Below are 14,187 nucleotides of genomic sequence, written 5' to 3' on the forward strand. Positions count from 1 at the left end.
AAAACATACAAGGTATAATAGCGATATTCTATATTTATTTTTTTACTTTATATGAAAAGATATTACATACTATAATAAATTATATATAAAAATAATTTGCCAATTTTTGCTTTTAAAAATAATTTTTCGCTGAAACTTTATTAAAAAGTTACCAAAAACCAGATAGCTTAAGACTAACAAGCTATTAAACCATTATAAAAATAACGTATCCATAAGTCGAACAAAAAAATTAATAATATTCCATAATTATTTGTTATTTTTTTGCTACTTTTTATTTCCAAAAATATTTTTTGATCCAACTTTAAGAAGATACCAAGAACAAAATGCGGTATTTAAGAATAAAATGCATTAAAGAAATTAATTGCTTGCATTATAGCATCAGCATATTTTCCAAATTATTAGCTTAAGATATCTAGGCTCTGAATTTTTTGCTCGCCAAATAAATTTAAAAAATAACTAAAAATTGACACAACAAACTAATAGTTAAGAGCTGATTACTTTATATTAAGTTAATAATCATTACTTTATTTTTACAGCTTCGTAAAATAAAGGAGGTGTCTATCTATGTTGAAGATTCTTAATACAATAAAAATATAAAGAAAATAATAAATAAATTTGTTCCAAATGCAGAAATAAACGGTTCTGACACTTTAAATGACAGATGACAATTAGGACAACTGAAAATTGGCAGAACAAATTGACAACAGACAACTATTTCCATATCGTTTTAGTCATTTTTAAACTTATTTCGCAAGTACAAAATCCTGAATATCTTAAGAATAAATAATCGAGAGTAAATATTCGAGAAACATTGTGATGCCATATGCGGATGTATATATTATCTATTGTATTACAAATATTTCCAACTAAATGGAAAATAAAATTTATAAATTTTACAATCCATACTTGTATTTTAATTATTAAATGTATTACAAGGAATAAACTTATAATCGTATTTAAATCTGCATTTAATTCCGTATTTAACTCTGGAAAGCATAAATTTTTCTTAACAATTTAATTTAATGTTTATGTGATCAACATAAATTTATTTATTGAAAACGTACTTTCAAGAGAGCCATCAGTTTTTATCATATTCAATATCAGAAAAGCTTAGGCCTCATTGGTTTGAAGTAAAATTTGTTTATTGGAAAAGTGTCAGCCAGATAAAATTAATTTTATATACATACATATATATATATATATATATATATTGAAATGGCACGATCACTTTTTTGAAGATAATTTTATTTATTCAACGAGCGTGTTTCTCACACAAGTAACCAATGAATTTATTTATTGAAAATGCACATTGCGTGCAGTATCAGTTTTATCCATTATATAAATGTGTTCAGGGAAACTAAATTATATTTGTTTATTGGTAACGTCATCAAATAACTGAAGCTAATTTTTTGGAAAAATATATAATCGAATTATTGAAAATATTATATATTATTTTATTTATTTGGAGGGGCTGCTGTGTCATTAATTATTGACAAATTAATTAATACTTATTTGATGACACAAATTTATTTATTAATATGTTCGGATTATCAGGTTTAATTTTGTTCAATATTAATACTGAGAAAAGTTTCCAAATTACTGAAACGCATTTTATGCATTTACAAGTTATTTAATAAATAAATTTATTTATTGTTAAAAGCGTATTCATAAATAGTTTTCATTTTGAAACTTTTTATCTAGTCTGGTTTTTTTAATTATTAATTCATAATATGTTAATCAACGTTATCACATTTCTATTGCCGTCACAAAAATAATTAATCTCTGCTAATAAAACGCTAATGTGTGAGAAAAACACACATTTCATTAATTACTGACTGTAATTTGTTAATCAGCATTTTGACATTATCTGATTATCTTTTACTGTCGTTCAATAATGACAGGAATCATTGGGGAATACATTAATAAAATAATTATTAATTTGATTACATTTACAATTAGTCAAATTTTCTTGACAAACAGATTCAATGACCGGATGCGTTTGCACGTTTAATAAAATTAATATATTCCAGGATAAATTTTCGACAAGATATGCGAACGTTTATCGATTATTATTATAATTCTGTTAATCAACATAATTTTACTCAATTACTTTTGAATGCTGCATAAAAGTATTCGAATAACTTCCTTTATATACATATAGTAATCTGGTTATTAAATTAAATACAAATTATACACATCAGTGTCGGTATACTCTTTTTTTATAATTATTGATTAAAAGAAAATACTAAAACTGGCTTCTCATTAAATTGATTATATAAGGAAGAATAACTCACGTCACAAATAGTAAAAGCATCAAGATCGTGCTAGTGTGAGCGATTGTGCGAATTATTTCGAATTCTCATTTTTTTATGCAACTTCATTAAAATATCAATTTCGAATTTGTAAACTTAATTTTCATATTTTTTTATATCTATATAAAATATATTTATATAAAATTAATATTAATAAATTATAATGTAATATGCTATTATATTTCAATATTCCAACTGATACTTTAAAGCAATTATTTCTTTTTACTTGCTAAATCATTAAAATATTAATCAAACTTTTTAAAAAGCTTTGTATACTACACTACGGATTTAAAACTCTCCTCATCTATCTGACAAGACCAGTAGAATTATACACAAGTAGATGGATCACTAAATTAATGTACCCATAAGTTCTCTCTGTGTTAGCTTTATTTCCATTGGATGCTTTACGCGTCTCCACAAACAGAGTGGTGTCCAATTTTTAAACTGCACATTGAAATTCCGATTAAGGGGCCGGATGCCAGAACCAAGACCCACATAAATTTATTTTTGAAGAAGTTATTTACCATTTTGTGTATTCTGAATAATAGCCCATCTCAATTGATGCGAGAACACCTAAACATTTCCAAATAACATAACAATAAAAGTAAAGAAAAGTAAAATAGATTTCTAGTTTTCAGGTTTTATGTAAAACAAGGCTCACCTTTGCAATAATCCATCGCAAACAATAAAACTGCAGTTGAAATTTGAATGAATTTCTTGATATCTTCCATAATACAAATGTAAGAAAAGAATCGAAGAAAAATTTCTTCATTCTATAATTTGATTTTCCTTTAAAGTAAATTTTTGTTTCTTTAAAGTAAATTCATGTTTTTAATTCAAAGAGACATCTTTCTTCTAGAATATTAAATTCTAGATAACCAAATTTAACCGAAATGTTTAAAAAAAAATTCAAAAACCACAAAATAAAAATAAACGGAAAACCATTTAGAAAATTAAACTTAATTAGAAAGTTGAAATTAATTAGAAAATTAATAACTAATTAGATTTAATAGCGGAGCAAAATATTGGAAACTATATAACTCATTTATATTCTATAGTTTTTTAAAATTCGAGTTTACTCGTAGATTACAGACATGCAGGCATAAATATATTTTACGTTTTTTATGTAGCTAGCTATAACTACATATATTACATTGAGCAATGAATAAAATTTTTTATAATTATTCATATATAGCATGTGAAAGCTATTGCTATAAAAAGCTGCGTAAAAATCTACGCGCTAAAAAAATTAAAAAAAATATTTTAATAAAATAAATTATATTTTTGTGTTTTGAAATTTACGTAATAACGATGCTGTAAGATTGTCATGGTAATTGTTGCGCCGATTTTGCCAGATTCCTTGCTGAAGACTTCCGTTTTCCTCTTTCTCGAGCAATAGAGATATAGCTACTACGCTACTATATTAGAACTGGGCTTTCCCTTCACTTTGAACTTGAATACCTGCAAAATGGTAAGAATAAGAAAATGTGGACTACGTCAACAAGTTAGCACATAATTAGTACTAAATTAAACGAAAGTTATTTAGGTCAATATTTCGTATTTTTTGTGAGCCTCCGAATTTAATGTGAATAGACTATATTATTCCTAAATTCAGGGATATAGCTTCTCAAAGTTATACAAATCGCAAACGCAAACACGCACGAGAATACCTTGCGAAGTCAACGGAATGCAAAGAAAAACCAAAGACAACAAAACCGAACAATAACGCGATGACCTTATTTTTCATCTGGAACAAGCGCGACACGAAGACACAATTCCATTATCATAATTTTATATTTTCTGATACTCTGTTTTCAATATTGAATTGCCCACATTGAACGCCAATTTAGAATATTTATTAAAGTATTATAATTAGATCGCTCGAGACGACATATGTTAAATATCGAGTGGTTCTATCGACTTTAGATCGGCGTTTCACCTACTTTTATATCTGGCCTCTTTCGGACAATCTTTTGTTTAATAAATATTCTAATAATTTTAACGCAATGCACTCTCTCTGGAAATTAAAAATGATTACAGGTGACATATTGAGCAATATAATTTAATAAATATTCTAATAAATTTTACACATAGAATTTCTTAAAATCGTAAGAAAAAATGAGACGCAGCGTGAACTGCGTCTATTTGTTCTAAAACATTTTTGTTGTTTAATGCGTGTCTGCATGTGGCTGAAATAATTTTTTTAATTTATCAAAAACTTAATAAATCTATTAAAAATAAAATAAGAACAATTAAATTTTCACACCAGATTTACGCACATTCAAATAATATTGCACGAAATACTAGAAAGTTGTGCGATGACCACGACAAAAAAAATCTATTTCGTAAATAATACGTATTAGATTACCTCACAATTGTTCCGACGAAGCCCGATGCCATCCCAGACCTGCTCATCCTCTCTTTTGTTGCATCTTGGAACAACACTCGCGCGTTTAATAATTACGATACTCGAATATGCGATCGCGCCATCTTTCGATAATAATCACGTTCCTCGGCGCAGACCGTTTTAATCGCGACGTAAAAGAATATCGATATTGATCGCGCGCGGACAATCGGTAAATATTTTCGCCCGTTATTCAATTCGGAACCCCCGACATTCCTTCGCGCGCGAGATCACTCTTTCGATGTTGCGACGCAATGACCCGAAGATTACTGGCGTATGTAAGGACGATAGCGAAACGACGAAGTCGCAAGATCAAACCAACTCGAAAATTGTGAGACACAATCGATTACGACAAATGCGCGCGACAATCTTTCTTGAAACTGTCCTTTGTAATCTCGATTCACTGCCGCGATGTATATATAATATACGCCCGCGAACGCGATAGTCGCATAAATGTAGGATAACGACGTTGAACTACCGCGGCCCACCACAACTCACAGCTCCGTAAAGACTGTGTACGCTCTCCTATATCCCGGATCGATAGCCCGATCAATCCTGCGCACACGGGGTGCGTAATTGTGGCCAATTATGTAGCGATACGTCATCTCGCTAGCGAGTCGCGTGCTCAAGGAAGTATCGAGAGTGTACGCACCCCCGATTACGACACGTCAAATCTGTCGGAATTTCTTCGAAAGACTCTTTATTGAGGTCAAAACCTTTAATTTCGATCGCAAGTATTATCCAGGATCCATCGTCGATGATTACAATCAGTCGCGACATGCCAGTTCCTTCGCCAGAAGAGTTCGCAGGATGCCTCTTAAGGGTGCGATTTTGTGCAGCCCTGGTTCCTTGCGCGGGGATCGTGCCTCGATCTGTCGATTTCGCGCATTCTGGTTCTTTCCGATCACGCCGTGTCGGACTGATCCGTGCCGGTTACATTGCTTTTTCATATTATATGTTATATATATATACATATATATATGTGTGTGTACGTATGTATATATATATATATATATATATATATATATATATATATATATATATATATATATATATATATGTCTAAGGGATATTGCCAGAAAGAGAGTGAGCACCGCGCGGCTTACATGCAAGGTATCAATGTAAAAGATATAAATGTGCTAAATTAGAGGTATATGTATCTTTGAAAAACACTATTTTTTTTATCATGAATATATTTGATTGAGAAAAAGGGCGATTCTCTTTTAAAGATATTTAAAAGATATTCAAATTGAAAAAACACATGTATGACAAAATAATAAAAAATTCAAAGCACTTCTAGCAGAAATGCATGTAACATGGAATATAAGATATTTAATTATTATTATTGAGTAAAATTTTATTATTTTATAAGCGAAATTTTCGGTTAATTAAACATTAATATTTTTAAAAATTTAATTAGTCATTATTCTTTCTTTGTATTTGATTTTACACTAACATTCAAATTTAAAATTAAAAATTTGATGAAAAATTGCTCGAAACTATAAAAACAGAATAAGAGATTTGCGAAAAAATTGTTACTTTTAATCAGTTACATATATGAAATTAATGTTTATTTTCTTCTAACAAATTATATTTTATTAAGGAATTTTTTTATGTGTATGTCGAGAGATTAATTATTTTTTTTAACAAAAGAAATTATTAAAATAATTTTATTAGAAAAGACGTTTTTATTAAAGAAAAATAAACTATCTTTTAATTATCTTTAATTATCTTTTAATTTGTATTTCACAGAATTTTGCAAAAATCGATTTATAATAAATGAGAACGTGAAGAACTAAACTTATCTGCACGAGATAGAAAAACTTTGTTAGGTTCATGAGACGTATTATTATTATGATTATAAATATAATAATTTTCTATTCTATACAAAACATATTTCTGTAAATATTAATCTGTTTTTAAATCACCTTTCTGCGAATCATATTTGAGTAATACGATTTTCTCAACTCGATACTTAGCTGAAACTAAATTCACACACACCGACTCTGATTATATATACAGGATGACTCATTTTAATCTATAAATTAAAATATCTTGGAAATGACTTTGGCCCGTATTCTGAGCTCACATTTAAAGGCACATTTAGCGATAAATGTGAACCCAGAATACGGGCTTTTGAGTTTAAAAAATTGAACACATAGGTGTTAAAAAACACAAAAGGTATATAAAACAAGTCTATTTCAATATCAGTTTTCTTGACTTCAGTAGTTGATCAGTAATTGCTCAATAGTTCACATCTCCGCTCAAGATACACATTTCATGATTGACATTGAAATAGACTTATTTATTTATATTCCTTCGTGTTATAAAAGTGAATTGATCATAAGCGATATGAATAACTCAACGGAACAAATTGTTAAAAGTTAATTTAAAATCCGTAATAATTTATTTTGACATTATTATGTTATCAAACAATCAAACAATCAATGTTATTAAATCATTACAACATACTTATGAATAAATTCATCTCGTCGCGCTTTCTCTCATACAATAAAAAAAGTACCCGCAAAGGTTCCATTTAGAAAAATAAAGATAGCTTTGAAGTTTCCTAGATTTCTTCATTTATCGAATTTTTTTTATGATGTTCTGTCGATCTTTTTGAACTTCTTCAACACTTATGTATTTAATTTTTTTAATTCAAAATCATTTTCAAGATATTTTGCTTTATAGATTGAGTTACAAGGCTTCAAAGTTGCAATATTTTGACATAAAATACAAGATATTTCGTAAAATATTCATTTTTCGATTATCTTACTCTAATACTTTTATGCACAGAATAACAAATCAATTGGCGTAATTAAAACACATAATTATGTTAAAGTAAAAATGTGTAACTGCTAGTTGTGCAAATCAGATTTTTTCTTAAAGATAACTATGTGTTTTCTTTACACCAATTGATTCGTCTCATTATTCTGTGCATAAAAGTATTAGGGTAAGATAATCGAGAAATGAATATTTTACGAGATATCTTGTATTTTATGTCAAAATATTGCAACTTTGAAGCCTTGTAACTCAAAAAATGTTTAATGAAAAAACATTTTATCATAGTGTTTTGGAAAGCTCTCGAAGTCAGCTACAAGAATATGTAACAAAAAATAGGGGGTGCCATTTAAAAAAATTGAAATGACCTTCACGTGACCTTGAAATGACTCTTCAAGGTCAGACCAATGGTACCATCTTATGGCCTTCTCGAAACCATACAACTTTTTTTGCCTGAAACATTTTTCTCTTCCAGGCTTAGTTTTCGAGATATTCGACTGGAGGTATTAAAATGGGACATCTTGTATATTTAAAATTGTTTATTTAACTTATCGAATAATAATGAGTACATTATGAATTATTTTATCGTTTTAATCTAATAAATGGTTAAAATATATTAATAACACATAAAAATATATTATGAAATTTATATTAGAATATTGAGAAGACACTAATTATATAATAATGGATACAAGTTATATAATAAACTTTTTTTTTGCATTCTAGCTTACTATTAGCGGATCAAGGCTATGATGTTTGGTTGGGCAATTTTCGTGGTAATACCTACTCGAAAGCACATATTTCTCTGTCATCGTTAGAATTAAGATTTTGGAATTTCAGGTAAAATACAAATTGATACTCTTGCCAAAAAAAAGCATTTTTTTTATTAGCTTTCTGGAACTGCAGCATTTTTGAATTTTTTTTTAATATGTCAAAATTATTAAAATTTTTACAAGAAGAATAAAAAAGTAATAAGAAATGTACAATGTTGACATAAACAGTAAGATCTTTCAAAAATTGTGATAAAAGAGAAAGTGCTTATTTTTCGACAACAGATATAGTAATATCCACATGTAGGATTTTACATATATAATATTTTACATGTTTGTGTTTATATTACTTGTATTTGTTTTATATTTCTTCCTGTTATATTATATTATATTAAAGTGCAATTTATAATATAAATATTGCGTATCTGTTAATCATTTATTAATATATTATTAATACTTTTATAAAATGCCGAGACGCAAAATACAGCGTACTATAGAAGAAGAAGAGGAATTTCAACGACGACGTTGTGACAGAAAAGCAAAAAATCAAGATCGTCACCGTCAGATTGCAAAAGTAATAAATAATATACCAAAATCAGTTGATGATAAAAATCATACTATTTGTATTGCTGGAACAATAGATGATAATCGTATAATAAAATTAAATGATAATGTTGAAGAATATTCATTAGATAATATATCATTACATCAACAAGTTGTTTGTACTTCTGGTACAATACGTGATAATCGTGTAATAGAATTAAATGATAATTTTGAAAAACAATCATCAAATAATATATTATTACACAAACAAATTGTTTGTACTTCTGGTACAATACGTGATAATCGTGTAATAGAATTGGATAATGAAATTATTGAACAAAATTCTGGTAATACTGTATCAGTATGCCAAGAACGTTTCGCAGAATGGCAATCTCGATTACGACAAAAAAATCAACCTTGTTTAAATAATACTATGTCAGTAAATAATGTTGTTGAATATTATATTGGTTCTATGAATGTGTCTTGCGTTCATTGCAATGCAAAGCATTTTATTATTTAGAAATTATTATAAAATATCTAATAATAAACTAAATTATAATTAATATGTATATGTATTAATATTAATAATTATTTAAGTAATAGTTATAAATTTTAAAATAAGAAATGTTTTATTAACATTATGTTCTTGATGATTCATTAATCACGTATAAAATCATTACGTCAAAAATAGAAATTGTTATTTAAAAACATCTTTTCTGATATACGATCTCATGTGTTAAAATGTGTCAGAGTACTTAGAAATTATAATAGAATTTATATTTTGATGTTAGAATATTTATCTATTAATGAAATAAGACAAATGTGTCATAACTGATATATAAATAACAAAAACCTTATAAATATAAAAAATCCTGCGTTCAAAAACTTTGACATCAAATTTACAATCTATTTTAAAAATACAAAAAAACTATTTAAATTAACTTTGATTAATTTGATTTGTCATTAATCTTAAAAAACATAATCCGTCGCCATAATTTGATTTTTTACGGAGAAAAAATTAATAATTCTATTTATACTAAAAATTTCATATATTTCGTTACTTGTAAAGTTAATCGGACATTTGTCGAAGTCATTCTAAATCTTTATCACATTACAATCATTACGGAGTTATGTGAAAATATAAATCGTACAAATATTAATTAAATAGAAAACTTTCATGAATGTGAATATTGCTGATTTGCATTTGAAAAATGCAGTTAATATGACACAATACAGGGAAAATATAATACAGACAACAATTCTTTAATTTTTAAATTTGTAAACATTTTAATATATTGTTTCTTGTGTCATGTCATTAAAAATAGCGATTGTTAATATAACTTGAATAGCTTATGTATTCAAATGTCATGAAGGTTGTGATTGATGGATTGAAATTTATTTATTGTTTCTATTTACAGAAATATAAACAATCAATTTATACATATTGGGCAACAAATAATTATTTAATTAAATATATTATAACATATAAAAAGCAGAAAGAAAGACAAAAAGAACATAGTGTAAAAATTAAGAAGAAACTTATAAATATTCTGCAAATTTTCAAAATAATTATTATCATTTTGCCGAAATGCCGCAAGAAATAGCCAAATAAGATATTTAAAAAAAAACTTTTCGCACTATTTAAAGCATTTTACTTATATTACTATGTTTTAAATCAATAAAGTAAAACTTTAATATATCTTGTCGTCTTCTCAATGAATTTTTAGCTTTTTTATTAATACCTTTTTTCATTAAAATTTTTGAATTTATAAATTAGGCATTTATACAAAATTGTGGATGTTGTTATTAATTTAAGTAATTTTTTATTTAAAAAGTGTTTTTAAAATTATAAATATAAATTTATAAAAAATATTAAATATTATCTTCTTAGACTATTATTCAACATTCAATTACAGTGAAATTTGAAAACAAATCAAGATTTGTCAGTTATAGAATGTTAGAACTTTTTATTGATCTGATAATGTTTTTATCAAATGTTGACGAAAGTTGTTGTTCGTCACTTATCTTAAGGCTACTGAGTACTCGCCGCGAAGCTTTGATGTCGACAGTGGCGACATATAGTTCTGTCTCTTTCCTTCTTTTGGGAAATATGTCAGAAGCGAGAAATGACAATCCAATTTATGTTGCAACCTACGTCGTAATTATTTGCTTTTTACTAGTGTTGTGATGTGCAACGTATTTATGAAACTTGTGAAAATGTACGGTTGCTAAGCTGTGTAAGGAATAAACTGTGTAACATTTTCCTCTCCTTTCAGCAGCTCTCAAATCGCGTGTTTTTCCGCATTTCAAGGGTTCATTTCGGACTCAATTTACAGTTATTTATCAATTGTCAGGAGAAAGGATTACCAGCCGTACATTTTTACAGGTGTGCTGAAGAGATTGGTAGTATTATTTCGTTAAAATATGTTTTTATTTACATGTCAGTTGCAATATATAATAAATCAGGGTGTCATTTCTCGCTATTTCTCGCTTGTGACGTCACGATTTCAATATGGCCGCGGTGACTACTCAGGAGCCTTAAGAGATTATTTACAAACTACGGCGAATAACTTAAATGAACGTATTGGAAAAGTGGTTATACTTCCTTCTACATTTATTGAGTCGCCGCGTAATATGTTGCAAAATTATCAAGATGCAATGGCAATTGTTAGTAAATTTGGTAAGCTAGATCTTTTTATCACAATGACTTGCAACCCAAAATGGCGTGAAATCGAGGAAAATCTATTGCCTGGTCAACAAGCTTCTGATAGACCTGACATTTGTGCTCGTGTTTTTAATATTAAAAAAGATTATTTAATTGACTTAATTGTGAAGCAAAAATTTTTTGGTAAAGTAGCAGCATTTGTATACGTTATTGAATTTCAAAAACGCGGTTTGCTACATATTCATTTATTGATTACTTTAAAATATAATTTTAAAATAACAACTCCACAAATTGTTGATAAATACATTTCTGCTGAAATTCCTGATCTTAATGAAAATCGTATTTTATATAATATAGTTATGAAACATATGATTCATTAACCTTGTGATGATTGGTGTTTGGTAGATGGACGTTGTTCGAAACACTATCCGAAATCTTTTCTTGAAGAAACTAAAATGGATGAAAATGCTTATCCTTATTATCGTCAACGAAATAATGGTAGAAATTTTAAACGTCCTGGCGGATATATAGTTGATAATCGTTATGTTGTTCTATCGTTATATTGCCCTATTTTATCAATTATATTTAATTGTCATATTAACATTGAAGTAGTATCAAATCGGTTAAATATTTGTATAAATATATTTATAAAGGACACGATGTTGCTGCTATAACCATTGAACCAATAACAGAAAATGTTATTATTGATCATGATGAGATACATAATTATATCGAAGCTCGTTATATTGGACCTGTAGAAGCTATGAATGAAGCTGTTGGATGGATGATGCCTCGACAACTTCGTAGATTATTTGTACGTATATTATTACATTGTTAACCATTACATCCTGAAGAATTGTGGAAAAATTTTAAAGAAACAATGTCTGAGGATTACGTTCGACATTTTGGTATGTTAGAAGGACAAAATAAAGCTTACGCGCAAATTAATAGTATGCTTCGTGCTGAAGATAAAAGTTTTGCTGATTTTCCACAAATGGAACAGTTAATAGAAAATAGCGGAGAGGAGAATTACATGACACTTGAAGAAGCTATGGAAATAGGCACTAAGCAATACCAACAATTAAATGAGAAACAGAAAGAGATAGTCGATCTCTTATTAAATAGATTGGATAATAGTAATAATAATCATAATAATTGTTTTTACATTGATGGTCCGGGTGGATCAAGTAAAACATTTATATACACAACTATTTATCATTTAGCTAGAATTAAAAATAAACGCGTGTGCACAATGGCTTTTACAGGTATTGCAGCAACATTATTACCTACTGGAAAACAGTTCATAAGACATTTAGATTACCGGTGCCATTATTTGCTGATTCATCATCTACCATTAAAATACAAACTAAAGAAGCTCAATATTTGAAAGAAACTGATATTTATATTTAGGATGAAGCACCAATGACACCACGATATGCTTTAGAGATTATGAATAGAACATTGCGTGATGTTATGAATAATGATTTTCCTTTTGGCGGAAAAATTGTTTTATTAGGTAGTGATTTTAGACAACTTTTGCCTATTAAAGTACATGCTACTCGAAGTGAAATTGTGAATCTCTCTATTAAATTTAGTTCTACTTGGAGATATTTCGTAAAATTTTTTTTAACACAAAATATGCGAGTTCTCCCAGAAGAAATTGAATTTGCAAAGTTTCTCTTAGATATAAGAGATGGCGTATTAAATGATTTCAATAATAACATACAGATTCCTGAATGTTGTGTAGCACCTATTAATGTTGATATTGTGGAAGATATATATGGTGAATTAATTAAAAAAAAAGAGTTTATTAAAGTAGCTAAATGTGCGATACTTTCTGCAAGAAATATTGATGTAGACGAAATAAATCAAAAAATTGTTGAATTATTAGATATAATTGGTGAATGAATTTATACAAGTATAGACAGTGCTGTAAATGATGACAATGGTGACATTGGTGAAGCTTTGTTACCGGAATATTTGAATAGTTTATCTCCATCATCTCTTCCTCCTCATGAATTACGTTTAAGACCAAATTGTATCATTATGCTGATTAGAAATCTTAGTATCAATGAAGGTCTTTGTAATGGTACTAGATTAATGGTTATAGAGCTTGCAGATCATTTATTAAAGTGTAAGATTTTAACAGGTGACAAAGCAGGAGATATTGTTTTTTTGAATCGTATAACATTATTTGAATTTAATAATTTGAAAAGTATAACATTATATTGTAAAAATGTATATCCCTTTACTTTTTCTAGAAGACAATTTCCAATAAAATTAGCTTTTGCTATGACAATTAACAAATCACAAGGACAAATGTTTGATAGAATTGGTCTAGATCTTCGTAAAGATGTTTTTAATCATGGGCAGCTTTATGTTACTTTTTCACGAGTTCGTTCTTGGCAAGCATTAAAAGTTCACCTTGGTAATCAACGTAATAATAGATACGTAAAAAATTATTATGTATATAAGGAAATATATATTTAACTTTCTATTTTTTAAATCTAATTAATAACAATTAATTTATGTTGAAATAATAGTGATAATCAAAGTAATAATTTAATTTATTCTTAAAATAAAATTTTCTCTTTTAAGAACATAATAACAAATAAAAAAACAGAAATATCGTATAATTAAAACACTTATGCAAAAAAAATAATTGTGCAATTGTGTAAATAATATAAATGAACGATAAGATATTATTAGTAC

At 27.6% G+C, this 14,187-nt stretch overlaps 1 long non-coding RNA gene across 1 annotated transcript; it reads right to left on the reverse strand.

The window, feature by feature from the left end:
* Nucleotides 1-103: 103 nt before the first annotated feature.
* LOC140671039 (uncharacterized) lies at nucleotides 104-5,215 on the reverse strand. The gene is made up of 4 exons (XR_012047663.1): nucleotides 4,681-5,215; nucleotides 3,615-3,773; nucleotides 2,974-3,101; nucleotides 104-2,885 (listed from the first exon to the last, which is right to left on the reverse strand). It is a non-coding gene; the product is annotated as an uncharacterized lncRNA (long non-coding RNA).
* Nucleotides 5,216-14,187: the final 8,972 nt, after the last annotated feature.

Source organism: Anoplolepis gracilipes, chromosome 11 (assembly GCF_047496725.1).
Source record: "Anoplolepis gracilipes chromosome 11, ASM4749672v1, whole genome shotgun sequence".
Lineage (NCBI taxonomy): Eukaryota > Metazoa > Arthropoda > Insecta > Hymenoptera > Formicidae > Anoplolepis > Anoplolepis gracilipes.